The sequence below is a fragment of the Elaeis guineensis genome, chromosome 1 (assembly GCF_000442705.2).
Source record: "Elaeis guineensis isolate ETL-2024a chromosome 1, EG11, whole genome shotgun sequence".
Taxonomy (NCBI): Eukaryota; Viridiplantae; Streptophyta; class Magnoliopsida; order Arecales; family Arecaceae; genus Elaeis; species Elaeis guineensis.
Genome location: NC_025993.2, coordinates 78,686,767 through 78,707,312, shown reverse-complemented (window position 1 = coordinate 78,707,312; position 20,546 = coordinate 78,686,767). Strand labels below are relative to the sequence as shown.

General features: G+C 37.2%; 1 pseudogene; it reads left to right on the top strand.

The window, feature by feature from the left end:
• The first annotated feature begins 6,438 nt into the window (after positions 1-6,438).
• LOC140855973 (uncharacterized) overlaps positions 6,439-20,546 on the top strand; it is a 23,287-nt pseudogene continuing 9,179 nt past the window's right edge.

The window sequence follows — 20,546 nt, the reverse complement described above, 5'->3', positions numbered from 1 at the left end:
TTAAATTCTCTAGCCCCTTATGCTGTAGATCCAATTTAGACCCAAATCTCTCAAAGAGCCTCCCCTTATTCCTCCTTGCTGACATCTTATATCCATGACATGGCAGACCCAAAATAAGCATCACTTCCTCTACACTAAATCTAATTCTCTTTCCACCAATCATAAATTCTTCACCTTTTGAATAACACTTTATAATATCAGATAAAAGTGCCCCATTGACTACAATAGGATCCATATCAATGAAGACACCAAATGGGGTCCTGAGGATAATATCTGTGTGTGAATCAAAAAATTATATCTTGCGGACATTTTGTATATAGACAGCTGGCTTGCACGAGTTCTTAAAGATTTAAGGGGCCCTGCCTTTTTTAACCCAGGCCTTCTTCAGCTTGCTCAGTTGCTCCCCTATAATACACATGTGCATTATTAACATGAAGAAGTCATAGTAATCGATAGGATGTCATAAAAAGGAATACAATGTCATATATAATATCAAGACATCATAAAAGATATCATAATAGACTGCAGAATGATTTCAAGAATAATGGAAAATCATACAAATCAACATCATGTCATAATAAGGAATAGGATGTCATACACAATATCAGGACATCATAAAAACCAAGAGGAAGTCATAAAAAATAACAAGGAATAACAGGAAGTCATAATAGACTACAGAATAATTTTGAGAATAATAAAAACTCATACAAATCAATATCATGTCATAAAAAGGAATAGAATGTCAGACACAATATCAGGACATCATAAAAATCAAGAGAAAGTCATAAAAAATAACAAAAAATAATAAGAAGTCATAATAGACTATAGAATAATTTCAAGAATAACAGAAAGTCATACAAATCAACATCATGTCATAACAAGGAATAGGATGTCATACAATCAGCACATCATTAAAATCAAGAGGAAGTCATAAAAAATAATAAGACATTATAATAGACTATAGAATGATGTAGAGAATAACAGAAAGTCATACAAATCAATATCATATCATAAAAAGGAATAGCATGTCATTACCTCTTTTTTCTACTATTTTTTCTCTTCTGAAGGTTGAACTAGGAGCATCGTCTCCACTATACACTACAATAGTTCTGCTCCCTCTGATATTATGTTCTTCATCCTTGTCTTCTCCTCCCCAGCTTTTAAATTCAAACATTTTAGGGGCCATTAGTAATCAGTAGGATCTTCTGCACCGACTGGACCTCTTTCAGGATTGGAGGGAAGGGGATATATGAAATCAGGCAATAGAATGCCTACACAACTTTTAAAAGTTAAAGATCCTTGTTAGAAAATGCCACCAACCATTGAGAGGAGAAAAGAGGATCATTAGAGTGGAAAGGAAACCCCCTTGCAGGATGGAGAGAAGTTGGAGGAAGATGAAAAGCTTTCAGTATCTTACTGGGTATTTTATTCTTTCAAGGACAGCATCATAGCAGCAAAAATGTTTACCAAAAAAAAAAAAGAATGATAGCAAAAATGATATTTTTGTCAATTTGAAAATAGTGATAGAAAGGGTAAAAAGGATATCCAGCACATAATTAAATTCATCTGACAACAGTTCCATCGTGCCAACTACCACCATTACGATCGTACCATTAGTAAAAAATTAGGATGCAATATGATAGAATAGGATATCATATCATACAATATAATATAATAGGAAATCATATCATGCAATAGAAAGTCATAAATGTAAATATAAAAGTGGTAATATATAATAGGATGTCATATAGTACTAGATCAGGAAAACAACATAACATTATAAAAGAGGGTGCAAATGGGTCAGGTCGGACTGGATCATGAGTGACCCTAATCTGACCCAGTCCCTTGATCGAGTCCTAATGTTGGACCCAAACCCAACCCAATTGAAAATCAGGTCAGATTGGATCAGATCCATAATAAAAAATCTATCCCATTGGATCATTTGGGTTAGGTCGGATTTATGTATAATCCAGTCCTAATCTAAAAATTTTGGATCCACCTTGGGTCCAAATTCTAGTCGGACCTTGTTCATATGATAAACCAACATATACGAAATTTATGATAAAAAAAAATAAATATTACTTTACCTTAGCTATTAATTTATAAGCAATTTTTTAGAATCTCACAGTCAAATTAAGTAAAACTGTATGAAAAATAATAATACTACAAGAGTATTTGGAATTCTAATCCTACTTTATTTGTTCAATAGTTTACATGTTAGATTCAATACAGAATTCGGGTCAGATCGGATGGGGTCGGGTCTGAATTTAATAAATTCAAATCTGATCCGAAATATTGAATGAGTCTAATTTTAGAACCTGATCCATCCTCGTGGATCCTTTAAAATGGGTTGGATCAGGTCTAAGTAGGTTCTGCTGGGTCGACCCGATCCATTTGCAGACTCTACATGATATCTTTATAAGGATTATGTGCCATAACAAGACCGCAAGATGTCATAATAAGGTAAATGAAAATTATACAAATATATAGGATGTCATAAAAATTAAATTGGAGGTAATTAGACTGTACATGATATCACATAAAACACATAAGAATTATAAAGGAATGGAGCTCGAGGGATCATGAAATTATGACTTCATAAGAAGAGATTCGAAGAGTCAATTGTGGATGAATGCTGAAGTGACGAAGCAACCCTCGTGGATTCTTCAGACATAATTAAATCTGAAAAGGGGTCAACGAAGGCAAGCAAGGGGCATGGCTCCCAATAAATTTTTTTATATGTGGCAAAATTTGATGATTCATTAGCTGGATCTATGCCATCCGTGTTCTCTATAAATAGACTATTCATCTATCCAGACTTTTTTGTGAAGAACATTGAAAAAAAAATTTGTCTTACCTGTGTTGAGGAATGGAGCCATCAGTGAAGCCCTCCCTTGGTGCAATCAAGAAGGCAGTGAGGAAGAGAATATGCTCTGAGAGCAGCAAGTCATCCTCCAAAAGACAAAAGACTCCCTAGCCTCCTATTTTTGTCCCCTTTTCATAGCTGTTTGAGCCACCACCAGTTGGGTTGCCACTGCCCTTCTAGGCTCCTCTCCTTTCTAGTTGGGCCCAATCTTCTCCTAGCAAGATGCCAGTCCACATTTTCAATGACATCAAATCCTCCTGCATCGAGGAGTATAAGGCTTTGGTTGATTTTTAGGAGAAAATCATGGAGGCATCCTCGATCGGTTTCATCTATGGCTTCAATGACTGCAAGATGTGCCTACGAAGGATGGTCCCAAAGTTGGACCTGACGCACCTGCTCTCGAGAAATAGTGATGAGGAGGTCTGAAAGTTTTTATCGAATGAAGAGTAGTTCTTCATCCTTCTGCTATCCTGTATTTTTTTAAACTATATATGTAATAAATTATTATGTAATGAAAAGTTAGTTTTAAGAATTCTCTGATATTTATAATGGTTTGTTCTTTGCATGGCCAAGGGCTCCTCCATTGTCAAGTCTAACAATTGGGAAGAAACAAGCAAATAAATTTTACGATACCATAAAAGCATAATAGGATGACATAACGATACAGAAGAATGTCATAAATGCTGATCAAGATGTCATAGCATGCAGAAGAAGGCTCTCGCGATGCTTCCTGCTAGCCTACATGACTTTTCGATAGATCTTATAATATCCTGTATTCTATTATGACTTTCTGTTTGCTCATTATTACTTTCGATTGCAATGAAAACTCAAACAATATTCACAATATTAGAAAAATAAAATAGAATGATAAAACAATCCAAGATGAGGTCCAAAATATCTATGGTCATGACTTACGATGCAGACGAAGGCTTCTGTTGAGTCAAACGAATAACAGGTTATCATAAAAATTAAATATGGCATCAAAAGAAGAAAGTGAAGGTCAAAAATTTTAATCGGGGTTATATAAGATGCAAATGAAGGTTTTCCACTGACTTGTTTCTCTCCTATATGACTTCTCGATGGTAGTTATAACATCTTATTGTGGGGTTATAACTTTCTACACTCCCCTTATTCCTTCCACTTTTGCAATGATGAGTCAAACAGAGCGTAGGATGTTATAAATACATAATAGGATATCGTAATAGTCACTATAACCTCAATAGGATTACTGGAGTTAAAACATTTCTGGGAGTAGCAGGAGAAAGAGACTACTCACTCTCCATGCCCCCATAGAGAGGTAATAGACCTTTCCAAGAGTAGATTTCACCCGCATGTGCCATTACATTTTCAACATTCCTTGGAAGTTCATCAAGAAGTCATAGCATGCAGATGAAGGCTCCCATATTGCTTTTTTTTGACATATATGGCCTCTAAATAGCGACTATAACATCTTGTTACCCTTTTGCGACTTTCTATGGGATCGTCATGACTTCTTGTTGCAAGAGATACCTTGAAAGCCCTGAAGCTGAAGCAGGAGGAGGACGAAGGAGAGAGAAATGAAGCTCTCATAATGGAGATATTATTGCATGCACCAGGTGCAAGTGTACCATGCAAATCCCATGGTGGATAACACGCCATGCACCCCCTTGTATTTCACTGATTCCCGATTGCATGCTCTCCATCATGCATATGCTCTAGGATTCATCCCGGTGCACATGCACCTAGTACATGCAATAATTTCTCCTCATTAATGGCAAAGTAGGAGGAGAAAAAGCTTTGATTTTTGGAGGAAAAGGGCATTTTCATCAAATGATAATTTTAAAATATTGATTTGATATGTGGTAAATCCCTCCCCACTATGCGTTGGTACATCTTATCGCATTAAACATGGCTTCAGGCGATGGACGTGATGGATTGGAGATGGCACGAATAGGCAACGGGACCCCTCCATGTGGATGAATTAGCACAGTCGGTGCACTCCACATCAAATTTCCTGCACCATGGTTGGTGTGCATAGAATTTCTCCATGGTCCTTTATGAAATTATGATGTCTTATCTATTTTATCTAGGAGAATTTTCTCAGATTAATTACATTTGTATTATCATATTTTATTAAAATTTTATTTTGTTTAATTCTAAAGTCTTCAAGTTGTTGTTCAATCTAGAAGATTTGAGCACAGCATTCTCAGCTACAACATACTCAACCTCGGCCATAGAAAGTGCAAGTGAGTTTTGCTTTTTGTTAAACTATGAGATTAAATTCAAAATTGACAAGTTTTTTTATCAATTCTATACCCTCCATATTCAGCATCAGAATATCTAGTTAAGTGAAGAATGTTTAAGGTACCACAATCATAGATTCTATACTTTGAGTACCCATTAAATATCTATTTTTTTTTACAGCAAGTAAATGACATTCTTTTGAATTTGATTAGAATCTAGCACATATGCATATACTAAATAGAATATCAGGCCTACTAGAAGTAAGGTAAAGTAGAGATTCAATCATACCTCGATGCCTTCCTTAATTTATTTCAATGTTCTTTGCATTCTCCATCCCAAACTTTTTGAGTATCTCTCTCAATGCCTTTCTTAATTTGTTTGCTTGACTTGAAGCCTGAGAAAGAAATTGAGCTCTCCCATCATGCTCATTTCGAATTCATCTTGCATTAGCTCAACAAACTCTTGACAAAAATTTTTATTAGTAGTTTTTAAGTTTGTAATATGGGCTCATGGGTGTTCCAATGTCTTTTGCATTCTCCATCTCAAATTTCTTGAGGATCTCTCAATGCCTTTCTTAATTTGTTTGCTTAACTTGAAATCTGAGAAAAAAAATTGAGCTCTCCCATCATGCTCATTTCGAATTCACCCTGTATTAGCTCAACAAACTCTTGATAAAGATTTTGATTAGTAGTTTTCAAGTTTGCAAGAAGGGCTCATGGGTGTTCCAATATCCCTTACATTCTCTATCCCAAACTTCTTGAATATCTCTCAATGCCAAAAATAATTTTGCATATAGGCTAAATTATATAAGTTATATATATATACACATATAATTACTAAATGACATGAATATATCACACTGATCGAATTAATTATATTTAATTGATAATGGATAAATTGTTCCATCATCGCCACTTACATGCATGATAGCTAGATCCTAATTGAAATTTTTAGTTGTTGGTTATATATGATCAATGTCAACTTTATTTAGTAATTAGTTCAGTACTATTTATTTTAGTAGATGATCGATCTTATATATAACACAATAATCAAAATCCATACATATATTAATTTTGCATACTTAATTAGGGTGTTGATTTGTTTAATTATATGAACAATATTTCATTTGGGCTTTTCAAAAAAAGATAATTAAAAATAAAATCACAAAAAAAAATTATGATTATTTTTTTTTAAATAAGTTTGTGTGTATTAATTTTTAAAATTTAGGAGGAAAAACTTCTAAATTTCATGTGATATATCTCTTTTCCTCCCTCATCCATGTGGGCATGAGATATCTCTCTCTTTCGCTCTTACCTTCAATCCACAACCTCTCTCTTTCTTTAGCATCAATGCCATCTTCAAGTCCTGCCTCTCTCTTTCACCGGCATCGACGCCATCTTCAAGTCCTTGGCTTCCTCGGGTTGGCCTTCTTGTCTTGGCTGATGGCTTCTGCCATCTCTACAACCTCTGCTCTAGACGTGGGGGCAGCTGCCTCTACAGAGGTATTGTTTAAAACTTGGCTTTAGTTTTTGACTCTATAGGTTCTCTTTTTTTGTTTCATTGTCATTCTAATTTTTTTTAGGTTTGTTACATGCTGATCTTGATTTCATTGTCATATCCCTTGAATGCCTAAGACATTGGTCCTGAACGCTTTTTGTTATTCTTGTAGGTTTTCTTACAATGTCGATAGTTTACTAGAGAAGTAAAATTTAGGTAAGAAACTTTTTGCTTCTAATACAAAGTTCTTAATATTGATATTCTGTAGAAATTTTACAGAATATAGTTCTTTATCAGAACAAAACTTTGCTTTTAGTGAATTATAGTACTTAATTGGATGGTGCGATTTGGTTTCCTGTAATATCTTTGCTGCAGGAATAGATGGTTACCATAGGCCTAAGGTCTCTATTCTTTTTGCTATTGCTGTTGTTACTACTTTGTGAATTATAAAGATATATTTTTTTGGTGTAGATCCAAATTAAATCATCCAGAGATTGGCAAACTTGCAATAGGTGGTTTTTCTTTTCATTGTTGGGAACTTGCAATAGGATTGATTTGTTTGGTGTACAGAAATAGAAATCTCTGGACATAGGATATGGATGTATAATTGGCTTCTTTCAAGCTGAAGGGAGTATATAGATGAATTTTTAAATGGCTTGGAAGAGCTTATTAACTTTACTTGTCAACAACTGAAATATATAATTGAGGGAGTTATTAGGTGTCCTTGTAAGTTATGTAAAAATGAGAAGCACTTAGCCCTAATTTGGTGAATGTTTGCATTCTTCAAAAAGGGTTTACACAGAGGTATTGGTATTGGACATCACATGGAGAGGAACCAGCTCGGATTAATTTGGATGATGATATGCATTTAGCTGCTATAAGTAGTCATCAAGAGTGTGATTTTGACATGAATTTAGACGAATCAAGTGGGTTGCCAATGGAGAGTTTTGAGACAGATTCAGGTGGTCCAAGCAATATTCCATGTAGTAACTATGAACATGTGAATAGATATCAAGGGATGGTGTGTGATGCTGTTGGTATAGAATTTGGGTAGTAGTTTGAACAAAATGTAAAGGAGCCTCCAAATATGGATGCTGCAAGATTTTATGAATTGTTGAATTCAGCTCAACAACCATTATGGCTAGGTTGTGAAAACCATTCTAAGTTATCTATTGTTCTTAGAATGTTGAGTCTCAAATGTGACTACAATATGACCCATGGCTGTTTTGATGCAATGGCACAATTTATAAAGGAGAAAGTCATCCTGAAAACAAAATTCTTATTAATTATTATAGGGCAAAGACACTAGTATCCGGACTTGGTCTAACTAGCCAAAAGATTGATTGCTGCATTAAGGGATGTATGCTATGTAGGAACCAGATCTAGGGTTTCAGGGTTAGATCTTGAAACTTTTTCAACATCATACAGCGGAAGACTAAAATAAATCAAAATTTATTTTCTAAAATTAGAAAATCCCTAGATCTAAGATCCTATTACATGATTATTATATAGCATTAATCAGAAATTAAAATATATAAATATAGCATGAACCACATGTTGATCATATCAACATGTTTCTATACCACATCTAATGTATGTATTAAACAATAGATCAGATCTATTACCTTGCAAGTTAGATGCTCTAACCTCACTGATCCAGGCTTAAGGATGATGTTGCAAGCCGCACATGCATCCGACCTCTAGGAGTCATCCACACGAGCCCACGAATCTCGATCAGAAGTCCTGCTTCAGGAAATCAGCACAGTATGCTAGTACTGCGCTGATTCTTCTTTGATGGTTGATCAGGTGCCTCCTTCTTCTTGATTTGGACTCTTCCAAAGATAGAAAGTAAAAGGAGAAGTTTTAGATCTGAGACACTCTTAAGAAACTCAAGATGGAGGGAGGAAAGATATGAAAATAAAAACCCTAGAAGAAGACCCTCTTCTTCTTCACGTTTTTCTCTCTAGACATCCTAACTTGCATCTTTTATATCTCCATGATCCAAAGGTATTTCTCTTTAATTTTTAGATGGAACAAAGGTCTCTCAAATCTCTATCTTCTCCTAAAATTTCATGAAGAAACTCATTTCATACAGAGAGATATGATAGAGTCCTTGTCTAGGTCAAATACCTAGTCAAGGCTTATCCAAACATGGCAAGTTAAGGGGCGCCCAACTCTTGAGCATCTCCTCCATATTTTCATACATGGATTACCAGCAAAGGGTGTACAATATGTACCCTAAAAGCCACAAAAATTCCAAAAAAAATTTGAATAAATTCGGTGCAAAATTGAAAGAGTTTTGGATTTCTAAAACTCTATCTCATAGAATTCGAAATCCAAACTTATTCCTTTTTGATTTGATCCAAACCACCTTTTCTAGTAAAAGGTGACTTGGTCATTTTACTAAGAAGACAGGACTCACAGGTTGGAAGTGATTCACAATCACTGACTTCGAGGATTTCCTCTTGAGTCAACCTGTTTATTCTGTTCTTGTTTATATGACCTAGCCTACAGTGCCATAAGTAGATATCTGACACACTATCTAATCTAGGATGCTTGCCAGTAGAATAGACTCTTATCGGGCTTGATCTTTCTGGTCTGGCTCTGCACTGATGTCCCAGCCTGAACTTGCACCTTCTTCACTTTCTTCTTCTTGTTCTTCTTCCCTTTCTTAAAAGGTCGAGAACCAGAAGATGAACCTTCCACTAAGTTCACCGACTCCTTGTGAAGTTGGTGTCCTTCTCAAAGTTCTGAAGCAACCCCAGTAACCCGTGGTAGTTCTCTTCAGGCTTTGTCATTCTATAATGAGTGAGGAATGGGAGATAAGACTTGGGCAGCGAGTTCAGTATTGCATCTTTCCCAAGCTACTCATGCAAGGGAAAGCCGAGCTTGCTCAATCGTTCCATCAGCTCGATCATGTACAATACATGATCAGTGATAGAGGCATCATCCCGCATTTTGGCGTTGAAGATGGCACAACTAGTCTTGTGCCTCTCTACGTCATCGGGTGTGCCAAAGGCATCCTCCAACACTTGAAGCATGTCCTTTGGCTGAGCCATCTCGAATTTGTGACTGAACTCGTCGCTCATGGCAGCCAGCATGATACAGCGCACCATGGTCCGGTCCCTTAGCCACTTCTGGTAAGTATCTCTGACTGTTCCACGTGCATTGACAGCTAGCTCCTCAGGTGCAGGATCCATTATCACATATAGGATCCATTCATGCTCCAGGACTATCTTCAACTTTTGATACCAGCTACCGAAGTTGGGTCCCACCAACTTATCATTATCCAACAATGATCGGAGCGATAAAAAAGTGACCATATTTGCACAAAGGAGAACCATAACCTTCTTAGTAATTGATTCATTAAACCTAAAGATTTGGACTTTAATCAAAAGGGTTCTCCCACTATTTTATTCGAATTGGTAGCCTCTACCTCCAATTCAAGAAATTACCTTAATTCCTTAGCGGGTACTAGAATCCACTTAGACTGCACACAAGCCCAACTTTGGTTGGTCAACCCATGTACATCTAAGGGTAGGTTCATAACCAATTATTTCTCTAAACAATTTCTAGTAATTTTAATTTTGCCCCAGAAACCTAATCAGTAGGCTTTGGCCTCCACTGTAAGGATCCGGTTCGGTCCAACCATTAACATGATCATACTTGGTGTATCTAACCAACGAATGATTAAGCTCAACTTTGGTTGGCTCACCTAACCACCATTAGAGAGACACTTCCAAGTCATCATATGATGAGTGATAATTCCATTAGTCAACAAGCACCAGGCCTTTGGGTCTGCAATGATTATTGAGTTAATGGACTCATTATCAAACACCTTAATGGGAGGCTATGACTCAGTTATCTCCATAACTTTATCATTTTAAGGACCTAATAATTTTAGAGGATTTAAATAATATAGAGGATGAGGTCAGATGAACCAGCTTATCATGATCCTCCCATTGGCTTCACCAAGTCAGCTTAAGGGAGACCATTAAAAGGGCTGGTCTAGGAGCACCTAAATCAGTCACACTGATTTACCTAGCTGACATGGGTCAGCTCGAATAGTCAAGTGATCCGATCAAAATATAATTTCACCAAGAGGCCAGGTAAGTTCGATCAGTGGGAGGGTCTGCCAAAGCTTGCCTTAGACACCATCAGAAATGGCCAGGTAAGCGGGCTCCCAATTAAAAACCACCGGTCTGGTTTACCTTAAACACCAACTGGTTTAATTAGTTTCGATTAGATCAACCTAACAGTTCGTGCTAGACCGCTTAGCCAAAAATCAAGTCCATTTGGTTCTCGTTAAAGACATGGACTTGACCAACTACAACTATTGTAATTGATCTAGAGAATCCTTGACCTAATCTAAGACAACAATTGATTAGATTTAGTCAATTCTCTAATTAAGTCCATCTTTAATCTAACCATAGGTCTAACCCAATTAATGGACCTAATTTCTACTAACCCATTAACCTAATGTGTTATGATTTGTGTCTTAAGTTCTTCAATTCACAATCCTAGAACCTAATCAAACAACTTCTTAATTCTTAATTAAGTTTTGGGCTGAGGGTTGGGTTCGGCTTTTCAAAAAATAATTTTTATATTGGTAAAATAATTTTACAATATGATTCTACCAACCATATTGCATGTTTGATTCATAATCAAGATACAAGTGAAATAAACATGAAACTACTTTAGATCTAATCTAAACAGGTTCGTGTAATTGAAACAATTTCAACTTTAAACAATTTCTTTGCATAAAAATTATTAACAAAGAGATTTTATTTCAGATTTAAACATCTTTTAAATCTAATAAATTATAAATTTAATCTAGATCATATCTAACAAATTTATGATTAAAGATAGATCTACACAAACTAGGACAACCTTTGCACTGTAAGGGGTAAACCTTACAGCAGGACAACCTTGCAGTTTGTGATTGATCTAAAATTTTAATTTTAGATTTAATAATCAGATTATAAATTAGATCTAATCTAAGAAATAATCTAAGCATGTATAAATAATTATGTAATAAAGAACCTAGGCTCTGATACCAATTGTAGGAACCAGATCTAGGGTTTCAGAGTTAGATCTTGAAACTTTTTCAAGATCATACAGCGGAAGATAAAAATAAATCAAAATTTATTTTCTAAAACTAGAGAATTCCTAGATCTAAGATCCTATTACATGATTATTTCATAGCATTAAATCAGAAATTAAAATATATAAATATAGCATGAACCACATGTTGATCATATCAACATGTTTCTATACCACATCTAATGTATGTATTAAACAATAGATCAGATCTATTACCTTGCAAGTTAGATGCTCTAACCTCACTAATCCTGGATTAAGGAAGATGTTGCAAGCCACACACACATCCAGCCTCTAGGAGTCGTCCACACGAGCCCACAAATCTCGATCAGAAGTCCTGCTTCAGGAAATCAGCACAGTATGCTAGTACTGCACTGATCCTTCTTTGATGGTTGATCAGGTGCCTCCTTCTTCTTGATTTAGACTCTTCCAAAGATGGAAAGTAAAAGGAGGAGTTTCAGATCTGAGATGCTCTCAGAAAACTCAAGATGGAGGGAGGAAAGATATGAAAATAAAAACCCTAGAAGAAGACCCTCTTCTTCTTCACGTTTTTCTCTCTAGACACCCTAACTTGCATCTTTTATATCTCTACGACCCAAAGGTTTTTCTCTCTGATTTTTGGATGGCACAAAGGTCTCTCAAATATCTATCCTCTTTTAAAATTTCATGAAGAAACTCATTTTATACAGAGAGATATGATAGAGTCCTTGTCTAGGTCAAATACCTAGTCAAGGCTTATCCAAACATGGCAAGTTAAGGGGCGCCCAACTCTTGAGCACCTCCTCCATATTTTCATGCATAGATCACCAGAAAAGGGTGCACAATGTGTACCCTAAAAACCATAAAAATTCCAAAAAAAATTTGGATAAATTCGGTGCAAAATTGAAAGAGTTTTGGATTTCTAAAACTCTATCTCATAGAATTCGAAATCCAAACTTATTCCTTTTTGATTTGATCCAAACCACCTTCCATGTAAGAAAGAAGAGAGGAAACCTTTTGTGAACGTGGGAGAGACCTGGGAGAGGGCTTTTGTCACACAAAATAAATGGAGATTGGTGTTGAATAAGAGAGAGGGCGTGGGGAAGGCTTATGTGGCGCAAGGTGGAATCCTAGTCTTACTAGGATTCTATCTTATGACTTGTTTTAATTTGGTTTTCCAAACCAAATCAAACCAAAATTAGATCAATTTAATTAAAATAGATCTTAACCCAATTAAGAACCTAATTTAATTAGATTAAATTAGATTTAAATCTGATTTAATTTTTTAATCAAATTAGAAATTAGATTGATCCAAGTCCTTGTTGAACTAGGACTAGTTTTTTCTTGCACTTGGCTTATCCAATAAACCAATTGGACTTGATCCAATCAAGTCCAAATAAATCTAATTAAATCATATTTAATTAGACTTAATCTCAGTCCATTGACTTAATCAAATTAAATCAATTAGCAATCGAATTGCTAATCGATTCTCCTGCAATACTTGCACTGGGTTAAATGTCAATCGTATTGATCATTTAACCCTAGAACGATTCTTAATCATTGATCAACCATCTGATCAGATCATGAACTCTAATGTGTGTGACCTCATAGGTCCGAACCTTAGCTGATAGTATAGGAATAAATTTCTGTACCAATCGAAGTGACCATCTAGCAATGGTACCCGACGATCGGATAGGTCGAATGTATAGAACAACATCCTTAGAACCCATGCGGATATAGTTTTCATATAATTCATCCCCTTGACCAAAATGATCATAGGACACCCCAGAGTTCAACTGTCAACTCTGATCAGGTTATCCACATTATATTTCAAAATATCAAATCCATCTGATGGATTACCCTGGCCAAGGTTTTGCTAAATTGAAATACAGCGACTCATTCTTCTCCAACTCTTGAAGTGGTCAATCCCATCTTGATCACACTCTGACTTCGCAAGTACTTGACTGTGCCCAGAAGCCTTCCATCCCTGAATTAGAAATTCAGTTAGTCCAGTACCAAAGCACAGTGAGTTGCTTGCAAGTCACTGAGGCGATCTCAAGTCTAAGGGACACTTATACCTATATCCCATCAGAGACATTCTCGACAGCAGAATACTCTGGAGTTGGTCACGTTCAATGATGATGTACCTTTACATCTCACCTGTATGCCATACCAGTGTCTCCACACTCCTTGGTTAAGAGGACAACCAACCCATATGGCCTACAGCGACCTATGCTCGATAGAAGCTGTCATCCTTATTAACAGCCTATCATTTGGTCGTGAACAGTTTTAAGGATTAATCGATAAATCCTCTCTTTATCGAACTTAAATAGTCCTAAGGACTTCATCATAACAACGGAGTTCATTAGAAGATGAAAGCTTATGATGAAGATGCAAAATATATTTTATTTATTAACAAATCAATTACAATACCTGGTTGCTCAACCGTCAATAGCTTGACGATTGGCTTTTTGGGACACATTTCCCAATATGCTATATTATAAGGAAGATAGAAACTTGAAGGAGTGTAAGTTTTGTCATGAACCTCATCATGAAATACATAAAGTATGCACACTGAACTGTAGAGAGGTTCCCCGTAAGACAATACATTATTTGCCCCTCATCCCTAGATTGCAACACTTATATGCTTCTAAGAGCTCCACGGGGCACATAAGGTGGCACCATGAAAATCATAGGGAAGATGGTGTGTTATGCCACCTTTCGGATGGAGAAGCATGGAAGCATTTTGACCGGACACATCCTAACTTTGCTGCAGAACCTCGAAATATGAGACTTAACTTATATGCTGATGGATTTACACCTCATAGCCAATCAGCTAAACCATACTCTTGTTGGATAGTAATTATTACTCCCTATAATCTCCCTCCTGAGTTGTGTATGACTCCTCCTTACATGTTCTTAATCTTGATCATTCCAGCTCTAGATAACCCAAAAAGTAGAATTGATGTGTACTTACGGCCATTAATAGATGAGTTACAGCGATTATGGAATGGTGGTGTAACAACATATGATATCTCAAAAAAGCAAAATTTTGTTATGAGAGTAGCATTGATGTGGACGACTAAGGATTTTTCAGTGTATGGCATGTTATTGGGGTGGAGTACGATCAAAAAATTAGCATGCCCAATATGCATGGAATGATTTAAAGCTTTCACATTGAAAAATGGTAAGAAAAATTTTTGGTTTGATTGCCACCATCAATTCTTAGATTTTGATCCTGCTTTTAGAAGAAACAAAGATGCTTTCTACAAAAATAGACAAGAGAAATCCAGCCCTCCTCCTAGGTTAACAGGGAACCAAGTATGGGAAAGAGTTTGTGACTTTCCTAAGATAACTGAAATAGGGCAGCAAGCATGTTTTCTTGGATATGGGGTATGTCATAATTGACAAAAAGAAGCATATTTCAGGATTTGTCATATTGGAGAACCAATCTAATATGACATAATCTTGATGTCATGTACATTAAAAAAAAATATGTTTAACAATATATTTCATACTATTATGGACAACAAAAAGAAAACTAAGGATAAAAAAGAAGCTAGAATGGACTTGCTAGAGTATTGTCGGTGCAAGGATTTGCAGTTGGAACCTCTACCAAATGGAAAATGGAAAAAACCTAAAGCTAAGTTCGCTTTGACCATGGACCAAAGGTAGGATGTGTGTGTAGGAACCAGATCTAGGGTTTCAGGGTTAGATCTTGAAAAAGAGGGTTAGATCTTGAAACTTTTTCAAGATCATACAGCGGAAGACTAAAATAAATCAAAATTTATTTTCTAAGATCAGAAAATTCCTAGATCTAAGATCCTATTACATGATTATTACATGGCATTAAATTAGAAATTAAAATATATAAATATAGCATGAACTACATGTTGATCATATCAACATGTTTCTATACTACATCTAATGTATGTATTAAACAATAGATCAGATCTATTACCTTGCAAGTTAGACATTCTAACCTTGCTGATCTGGGCTTGAGGATGATGTTGCAAGCCGCACATGCATCCGGCCTCTAGGAGTCTTCCACACGAGCCCACGAATCTCGATCAGAAGTCCTGCTTCAGGAAATCAGCACAGTATGCTAGTACTGCGCTGATCCTTCTTTGATGGTTGATCAGGTGCCTCCTTCTTCTTGATTTGGACTCTTCCAAAGATGGAAAGTAGAAGGAGGAGTTTCAGATCTGAGATACTCTCAGGAAACTCAAGATGGAGGGAGGAAAGATATGAAAACAAAAACCCAAGAAGAAGACCCTCTTCTTCTTCACGTTTTTCTCTCTAGATACCCAAATTTGCATCTTTTATATCTCCACGACCTAAAGGTATTTCTCTTTTATTTTTGGATGGCACAAAGGTATCTCAAATATCTATCTTTTTCTAAAATTTCATAAAGAAACTCATCTTATATAGAGAGATATGATAGAGTCTTTGTCTAGGTCAAACACCTAGTCAAGGCTTATCCAAACATGGCAAGTTAAGGGACGCCCAACTCTTGAGCACCTCCTTCATATTTTCATACATGGATTATCAGAAAAGGGTGCACAATATATACCCTAAAAGCCATGAAAATTTCAAAAAAAATTTGGATAAATTCAGTGCAAAATTGAAAGAGTTTTGGATTTCTAAAACTCTATCTCATAGAATTCGAAATCCAAACTTATTCCTTTTAGATTTGATCCAAACCACCTTCCATGTAAGAAAGAAGAGAGGAGACCTTTTGTGAATGTGGGAGAGATCTGGGAGAGGGCTTTTGTCACACAAAATAAGTAGAGATTGGCGTTGAATAAGAGAGAGGGCGTGGAGAAGGATTTTGTGGCGCAAGGTGGAATCCTAGTCTTACTAGGATTCTGTCTTATGACTTGTTTTAATTTGGTTTCCCAAATCAAATCAAATCAAAATTAGATCAACCCAATTAAAATAGGTCTTAACCCAATTAATAACCTAATTTAATCAGATTAAATTAGATTTAAATCTGATTTAATTTTCTAATCAAATTAGAAATTAGATTGACCCAAGTCTTAGTTGAACTAGGACTAGTTTTTTCTTGCACTTGGCTTATCTAATAAACCAATTGGATTTGATCCAATCAAGCCCAAACCAAATCTAATTAAATCATATTAAATTAGACTTAATCTCAGCACATTGGCTTAATCAAATTAAGCCAATCAGCAATCAAATTGCTAATAGATCCTCCTGCAACACTTGCACTGGGTTAAATGTCAATCGTATTGATCATTTAACCCTAGAACGATTCTTAATCGTTGATCAACCATCTGATCGGATCATGAACTCTAATGTGTGTGACCTCATAGGTCCGAACCTAAGCCGGTAGTATAGGAATAAATTTTTATACCAATCGAAGTGACCATCTAGCAATGGTACCCGACGATCGGATAGGTCGAATGTGTAGAACAACATCCTTAGAACCCATGCGGATATAGTTTTCATATAATTCATCCCCTTGACCAAAATGATCATAGGACACCCCAGAGTTTAACTGTCAACTCTGATTAGGTTGTCCACATTGTATTTCAAAATATCAAATCCATCTGATGGATTACCCTGGCCAAGGTTTTGCTAAATTGAAATACAGCGACTCATTCTTCTCCAACTCTTGGAGTGGTCAATCCCATCTCGATCACACTCTGACTTCGCAAGTACTTGACTGTGCCCAGAAGCCTTCCGTCCCTGAATTAGAAATTCAGTTAGTTCAGTACCAAAGCACAGTGAGTTGCTTGCAAGTCACTGAGGCGATCTCAGGTCTAAGAGACACTTATACCTATATCCCATCAGAGACATTCTCGACAGCAGAATACACTAGAGTTGGTCACGTTCAATGACGATGTACCCTTACATCTCACCTGTATGCCATACCAGTGTCTCCACACTCCTTGGTTAAGAGGACAACCAACCCATATGGCCTACAGCAACCTATGCTCGATAGAAGCTGTCGTCCTTATTAACAGCTTATCATTTGGTCGTGAATAGTTTTAAGGACTAATCGATAAATCCTCTCTTTATCGAATCTAAATAGTCCTAAGGACTTCATCATAACAACGGAGTTCATTAGAAGATGAAATCTTATGATGAAGATGCCAAATATATTTTATTTATTAACAAATCAATTACAATACTTGGTTGCTCAACCGTCAACAGCTTAACGATTGGCTTTTTGGGACACATTTCCCAACAACTCCCACTTGTCCTAAAGCCACTCGGCACAGTATCTAATACCCATCTTCAACTTGTGGTTGTCGAACTCCTTTATTGCCAGGGCTTTAGTGAAGGGGTCGGCTAGGTTCTCTTTTCCGTCGATCTTCTGAAGGTCGACGTCACCTCGATCCACGATCTCCCAGACCAGGTGGAAGCGATGCAAGATGTGCTTCATCCGCTGATGTGCTTTGGGTTCCTTCACCTGAGCTATGGCACCAGTGCTGTCGCGGTAGAGCAGGACTGGACCATCGAGGGAGGGTGCTACTCCGAGCTCGTTGATGAATTTTCTCAGCCACACAGCTTCCTTCGCGTCATCTGATGCTGCGATATACTCCGCTTCACAAACAGAGTCTGCCACAGTATGCTGCTTGGAACTCTTCCAGCAGATGGCTCCACCATTCAGAGTAAAGATATAACCCGACACGCTCCTGCTGTCATCATGGTCAGATTGGAAGCTGGAGTCTGTGAACCCCACAAGTTTCAGATCTGACTCGCCATAAACCAACCATTGGTCCTTAGTATTTCTCAAATACTTAAAGATGGCTTTAACCACTTTCCAGTGATTTTCTCCAGGATCAGATTGGTATCTACTCACTACTCCTAGTGAGTATGCCACATCTGGTCTTGTACATGTCATGGCGTACATGATAGATCCCACGGCTGAAGCATATGGGACTCTACTCATACGCTCTCTCTCTTCAGGAGTTGTCGAACAATCCTTCTTAGAGAGAAAAATTCCATGGCCTATCGGTAGATAGCCCTTCTTGGAATTCTTCATGCTGAACCTCTTCAGCACAGTGTCTATGTACATGGACTGGGATAACCCAACCATCCTTTTAGATCTATCCCTATAGATCTTCATCCCTAGGATGTAGGATGCTTCACCCAAGTCCTTCATGGAGAACTGTGATTACAACCAAACTTTTATTCCCTGTAGTGCGGGGATGTCATTCCCGATTAAGAGAATGTCATCCACGTACAAGACAAGGAATACCACAACTGGACCATTTGCCTATTTATAGATGCAGGGCTCTTCTCCATTCTTAATGAAGCCATACGTTTTGATCACCTTATCAAATCGCATGTTCCAACTCCGAGATGCTTGCTTCAGTCCATAAATGGATCTCTGAAGCTTGCACACCTTGGACTCATCTGTGGATGTAAACCCTTCAGGTTGTATCATATACACCTCTTCAGTCAGCTCTCCATTCAAGAAAGCTGTCTTTACATCCATCTGCCAGATCTCATAATCCAGATGGGCAGCTATTGCAAGCATTATCCGAATAGATTTGAGCATTACCACAGGGGAAAATATCTCGTCATAGTCAATACCATAACGTTGACGATACCCCTTGGCAACCAGACGGGCTTTATAGGTCTCCACCTTTTCGTCTGCGCCCCTCTTCCTTTTGAAGACCCATTTACACCCAATGGGTTTAACCCCTTCAGGTGGGTCAACCAATGTCCATACATCGTTGACCTTCATGGACTCCATTTCGAATTTCATGGCTTCAAGCCATTTCTCGAAATCAGGTCTCTGCATAGCATCCATATAGGTGATCGGATCCTCATTATTCTCATCAAGTTCGATGGGATCACCATCCCAGACCAAGAAACCGTAGTATCTGTCTGGCTGATGCGGTACTCTATCGGATCGCTTTAATGGTACAGGTATATTGGGCTCTGGATCTGATCTAATCATATCCGACTCAAGTTCAGCTATTGGTGTCGGTCCTTCTACCTGTTGAACTTCATCAAGTTCAACCTTAGAGGCAACGGTTCCTTCACCAAGGAACTCCTTTTCTAAAAAGATTGCCTTAAGACTGACGAACACCTTTTGTTCATCAGCATGGTAGAAAAAATATCTTTTTGTCTCTTTGGGGTACCCTATGAATGAGCATTTGTCAGACCTAGGTCCAAGTTTGTCTGTGACTAATCGTTTGACATAGGCCGGGCACCCCCAGACCCTAAAGTGTGAAAGTACTGGCTTACGTCCTGTCCATATCTCATATGGAGTCTTAATTACAGACTTACTTGGAATCCTATTTAACAGATAACAGGCCGATTCGAGTGCATATCCCTAGAAGGATATCAGCAAGCTAGCAAAAACCCATCATGGATCGGACCATGTCTAACAAAGTCCGATTCCTCCTTTCAAACACCACCATTATGCTGTGGTGTTCCTGAAGGAGTCCATTGGGAGAGAATCTCATTCTCTCCTAGATATGTGAGAAACTCACTAGAAAGGTATTCTCCTCCTCGATCAGATCAAAGAGTTTTAATACTCTTCCCAGTTTATTTTTTTACTTCACTTCAGAATCGTTTGAACATTTCAAATGAATCCGACTTATGTTTCATCAGATAGACATATCCATATCGGGATAGGTCATCCGTGAGAAGTTATGAAGTAGAAATATCCACCTCTAGCACTGGTGCTCATGGGCCCACATACATCAGTATGTACTAGGCTCAAGAGCTCAGTAGCTCTCTCACCTTTTCCAGTAAAAGGTGACTTGGTCATTTTACCAAGAAACAGGACTCACAGGTTGGAAGTGATTCACAATCACTAACTTCGAGGATTCTCTCTTGAGTCAACCTGTTTATTCTGTTCTTGTTTATATGACCTAGCCTACAGTGCCATAAGTAG